The following is a 6,201-nucleotide window of genomic DNA, read 5'->3' on the forward strand; positions in this document are numbered from 1 at the left end:
CCACGGGGGAGGTAGCGCGGAGCAATTATGGAGTTGCTCCTGCCTGGTCGTGATTCCTGGACCATCATCGAGCTTGTTAATTCAAAATGAATGTATTGACTATGACTATGAGGCTAGTATTCTGGTAGAGTTTACGAGTGTAGGATCTTTTTCTCTAAAGGATAAGAAACACTTAGCTGTGTTCACTTTGAACGGATGGGCAACACGTGTTGTTTTACGAACTTCACAGAGCACTAGACAATCGTCTGCACGTTTCGGCACTCAACAGTGAACTGCTATATACGATTCTTACAAGAATTGTTGTTATTTAAGACTTAGGAAAACGTTTATACAGCAACCACACACACCGTGGGCATTTCTGGCGCGCGTTTCTGTTCAGTGACAGTACTTCCGCGGACTGGACTGCCGAAGCGAAAGGGTTAAAGAAGAAAGACAAAAAGGTCCGTAAGGTTTATGAAGTGGAACATGTGTAACCGTAAAAATTGTAGACATTCTCATAGTTTGTGATATTCTATGATTTTAAGTGATAATAACACGTTGTATAGTTTTCTAGTTGTATAGTTGTCTAGTTTTTCTCCGAATAATGAAAAAAAGTTGGATGTCATTGCTAATAAGAGACACGGAGGTACGAGAAGCATTCTTTTCGCATATGGAAAGAAATATAATAATTTTGAATTAATGATTTTATAATGATGAAAAATGTTTAGATTGACAAATGTAATCTTTGGAAATATCTGCAAAATAAGACGTATAAGGTAAGGAACCTTTCATTCGATGATTTGCGAAAGTATAGAAACCGTTAAAATATGCCTTTTCTAACTTTTTTGTTATTCGACATTCGTAATAATAAAAATAGTGCGTTAACGAATTCGTGCTAATGTATTTCGAAATTTCATGACACTGTTCGTCTAGAAGATATGTAAGTTATTACTTGATAGCACGATAAACTGACTGTGAGTAGTAATGTTAGATAATATATGAAGAAGAAGCTCGACAGAAGAAATCAGGATACAACGATGAATGCAAGATTCTTAATATTCAACACGTATATATCACGTGGTGGTCCCTTCAATACATATCATCCAATGTCGAAAAGATACGTCCTTTCTATGAAAAATATTTTGTTTACTATTTTATAACGAACAACGAGCGAGAGCTAAGACACAGCTTGATAAACTCGATAATATAATCATAGTATATAAAGTATAATATGACAAGAAGCAGGTTTTTTGTGGTGACTGTGTGGCGGAGCAGACGTAGGGAGGACGGAGCCGTGAGCGTACTCGAAATCTCCGGAAAACTGGAGAATTCAGACAAGGAAAGTAACCAGAGTGAAGGATTAACGCCGGTGAAAGTAAAGCGGGTGTAGGAACCCATGAAATCTGGTGTGGCAAGGCGCTAAAGGCGAAGGTAAACCGAGTGCGAGGTTATGACGGTGGGGTAGCCATATTAGGACGCGTGACGACAGCGCCGCTACACGGGCTACCCGAGGAACTACACGAACGCAGCTATATTGGCTTGCGCGTCAAAGCGCCGCGCGGGCCATTCGAAAGTGACAGCGACTGGTGGAATAGCAAGTGCGGAGGAAGTGGCCATTTTTGCGCCCAATGGCGAAAAAAGACGCAACAGTGGCGAAAGATAAGGAGTTAGGGGAAATCGTCAGAGGAGGGGGCGAAGCGGAGCTGGTGGAAGGGCCCCCTGGCAACGATGGATATGGAACCTGCGCTGCTGCTGCGGATCATCACGACGCTTTTCCCCCCGCAAGAAGACAGGGCGACAGAACGGCCGCGGGAAACGACACGGACGTTGGAATGGACGGAGGGACGACTGGGAAGTCACAGAGGAAGAGATATGGGAGGCGACCAGAAGAATGGCCTCCCGCGACGTGGCGCCGGGCCCGGACGGAATCTGGGGTCGGATCTGGGCAGAAGTGATGGGAGTCCTGGCCCCCAGATTTCGACGCCTCTACACAAGATGCCTGAAAGAGGGAGCTTATCCCCGGATATTGCGGACGGCGAGGCTGGTCTTGCCCGGTCTATGCATAAACATGGTAGGCGAAACCGTCCAAGTGGGATCGCAGATGAAATATCTAGGTCTTGTCATCGACAGCCAGTGGGCGTTCGAGCCACACTTCGACTCCCTGATTCCGAAAGTGTCGGTGGCTGCTAATGCCATGTGCGGCCTGTTACCGAACATCGGCGGGGTGGGAGACGCGGTGCGCCAACTTTACGAGGGCATCGTTCGGTCCCGAGTGATGTACGGGTTCCCGGTATGGGCGGACGACCTGATGGCGAGTCGTCGCAGCATCCTGCTCCTGAGGAGGCTGCGCAGGGTAACCATCATCAGAATCATTAGGGCATACCGGACGGTATCCCGCGCGTCGGCGACCGCTCTATCCCCCCCCCCCCTCCCCGTGGTGCTCCGGGCGCTGGCAAGCATTGTCAATCTTTGTTAACGGGTGCTTACCTCGGAGTATACTTATCGCCACACAGTACCCGGGCACCCCTAGGGCCATAGGGGTTGGTATACGCCCAACCATCGCGCAAGACACCTTGTGCCTTGCTACCTTGATTAGCTAAGCCCGCAGGGTCCTTCGCTCGTTACCGGTGGAACGGGGCGTTTCTAAGCCCTACCGTCTCACCAGGACGGTTCGGGAGCAGGTAGGATGCTGCTCACCCGCCGAAGGCCACACGGGGCGAGCCATTACCCCTTAAATCGGCCCTCTTGCCAGCATCTTGGCCATCAACCACTGCCACCACGAGTCCAAACCCATAATTGGCCGAGCAGAGGGGTCGCTACTCCCTCCGGCCTTACACTCGGCCGCCCGTAGTAACATCCTAAGTCATTGGTGGGACTATCGTGTGAATGTACCGTCACTGCCGGCCGGCGACCTGCGAACCGTACTCGACAGATCCAGATAGGACTCACGTAAGCGGGGGCCTCAAGGCACAAAGTGCCCGGGAACTTATCCCGACGGTCCTATCCTTGGCATCAGGATCGTGGGTGCGCTACTACCCAAGGCCACGTAGAGCGAGCATAGACGAGCCTCTCGCCTACACTGCCGGCGACCTTCCTTGCGGCGTACATAGAGGCCTCACGTAAGCTGGACGCTTGTCCGACGGTGCTCCCTGGCTGCGGGAACGTGGGTTGGGGTTAGGTTAGACTTACATAAGCAAATCCTCTTGCGGGATCCGGGCGCTAGCACTCAAAAGGAGATACACCCACTGGAGAGTATCCGGGAGAAGATCCGACCGAGCACGCGGCTTCAAACGACATAGGAACCGCTGAGGAGGACACGTGGGACCAGTGGTGATCCCAGCCGATCAACGAGGGATGCGAACATCGGGGCGCGGAGGCGGTCCTCCCAAACTGGGGTGGCATAGAGAAGCCGCCACGGCTTCGCGCTCAGATACAGAATGACCCAGGTGATCACCGGACACGGCATGTTCGGCGAGTTCCTGAAGAGAATCGGACGAGAGACGACAGACATCTGCCACTACTGCGGAGAGGGCAAGGACACGGCGCAGCACACCCTGGAGCTCTGTCCGGCGTGGGAGCTGCTCCGCTACACTCTGCGACACGCCATAGGAACAGTGGCCAAGCGATTGTAGAGGCGATGTTGAGATGGTCACAGGAATACGAGGCCGTCCGCCTCTTCTGTGAGCGAGTTATGCTCGCAAAGGAGCGGGCGGAAAGGGAGAGAATGAAAAACTCTCACCCTTGCAGGATAAGCCGATGGAGAAGGACGGCGGTCAGACGACCTAGAGCCGCTCCACCGCCGTCCCAACGGACCACGCCTGGAAGGAGCGACATCGTTAGGGGCAATGACCCCCCCCCCAGGAGGTACTAGGATTGGCTCGAACAAGAGGACGCGAGAAAGGGGTGCAACAGAAGTTAATTCATAAGAGGTTCCTGGAGCACCCCTGTCACACGCGTAAGATGGCTATCATGGAGTTTTAGTCGGTAGGAGTCCGACACTACTCTGCTGTTACGCGATTACTGCAGCAGCGGAGTGTCCATGAGGATTGCTCCACGTATAAAAAAAAGTATATAAAGTATAATATATAAAATAATTGCGAAAATGCATAATCTCTCCATTACATAATATTACTTACAAATACTTTAGTTTATTTGCCTATGTTTCAGTTTATTTTACTAAATGCAAGGAGTCATTGCTATTTCAAACGTAAAATGACGAAAATATCTCGCATGTTTAATTTAGTCGGCCCGGTGTGTTGTTTACACTTTCATAAACACGAAAGGTTTTCGAGATGAATATATTATTCGAATCAGCAACGCATAACATTACCCAGTTTCAGTGGTAGGGTGACGTTATTAAAAGTACGAGTATCTAGAATAGCGACACATCGAATATCGTTACAGTACAGTGAAAGACGTGTCTGGGAAACAGTAGCAGGTAACAGACGATTTCTTATTATTCTGTATTCAATTGTGTCTGCCATTAGCTGTCATTCATCATTACCGATGTCATATAGATCAAAACTATCATCGAGTTATTAATTACTACAATAGTTTAAATGAAGTTTTTGAATTCTGAAATTTTTGTTTTGTATTTTACATTTTACGTAGTAAAATGGTTCGTTATTGTGATTTGTCAATAATTTACAATCAGTCAGTAGAGGTAACCGGAACATTCGCCTTCGTGTCATAGTTGCATGAGACACTGGCTATTTTTTGGCAAATATTGAGTTTAGTATCGTTTTTCACAAGTTATTGTTAGAACTTACTTCGACTTTTCGGGTTTATGAAAGGAGGAAATACGATCCGCGGTGACTATATTAATCATGTGAGATATTTTAGTCATTTTATAATTTAAATAGTAAATGTTTGTAGGAAATTAAATTGAAACAAACGCAAATGAACTGAAATATACATATGTAATATTGATTCTATATAAAAGAAACTATGAAATGGTAGTGGGGAGATTATGTATTACGCAATTATGTTATTAAGTTCAAGTAAAATATCCTACATTGTGATATCATATATTTACCCTATTTTATTTATCACTTTCTTTATAAATATAGTTGTTAATTATTTACATGCGACAGAATATCCCTTCGGATTACAACGTAAACATACTTTCATAGACATTCAAGTATTAAAAAGGCTTTATTTTCAATGCTTTTATAAATTGTTATTAGTTATTACTTAATAATAATAATTTTCTTCACTCGTATACTATATATATGTGTGTACAATATTTAACGTATCAAATTTCTATAAAACAGCAACTTCTGAAACAAAAGGCTTGATATTGTAAAGATCAAGCAGAAAACAAATTACAAAAACTAAATAACGTAGAACGTAATGCAATGTAATATACACAATCATAACAATATAAAAATATTGTACATTCCTGAAGTTAAAATAAGATGAAAATAGAGAATATAAAAACTGCGCTCTTTTTTACACGAACGATAGGTTCGCAACAGCTTACCTCGTGCAAGTCGTAAAGGAGAAGACCATCGCGTTCGGTGACGTAAACCATCTTGCGCAACATTTTCTAAAAAAAATCGATTATAGATTAAACCTGTTTACTCATTGAAATCTATAACAGCATATCGGAAATTTTCCTCTTTTTGTCTTCCTGAAGAAATAATGAATACAGAGCACATATAAAATATGTTTACACAGATTTCAAATACGCACGCATTCACGAGTTGTGACAGAAAAATCACACGTACTACATATTCTCATGGTGCTACTAAATGTGGGCGAATACTGTATCCCGTGAACCACACACATTTTCCACACAAATTCTGATCACGGTATATTATAATACTCACAAGCATACACATAAAATAAAAAATGCAGACGTGAAACAAAACTACATAAAGATTAAGTATTAATAAAGCATCAACTAAGATATCGTTTTATGAAGTAATATGCAATAATACAAATTAATGTACAGCCGCATGAAAAATTGTATTTGCAGCGTCGCATAGCTCTTTTAACTTTTCTCTTTATTTGATGAACGACTTCCCCACATAGAAATATATTTGTACATTACACTGGATCGTTAACTTAACGCAATTACTTGATTCATGCATAAGGAAACCATAATTGTTGAATTACGTAGATTTCTTTAGAATGTAATATATAACAAAATCCCAATTATAACTAATATGGTATATTATTTACAAAATGTTTCCAATTACTGTCTGTCGGGAATGCCAG

The sequence above is a fragment of the Bombus vosnesenskii genome, unplaced genomic scaffold (genome assembly GCF_011952255.1).
Source record: "Bombus vosnesenskii isolate JDL3184/JDL3185 unplaced genomic scaffold, Bvos_JDL3184-5_v1.1 scf7180000014854, whole genome shotgun sequence".
Lineage (NCBI taxonomy): Eukaryota > Metazoa > Arthropoda > Insecta > Hymenoptera > Apidae > Bombus > Bombus vosnesenskii.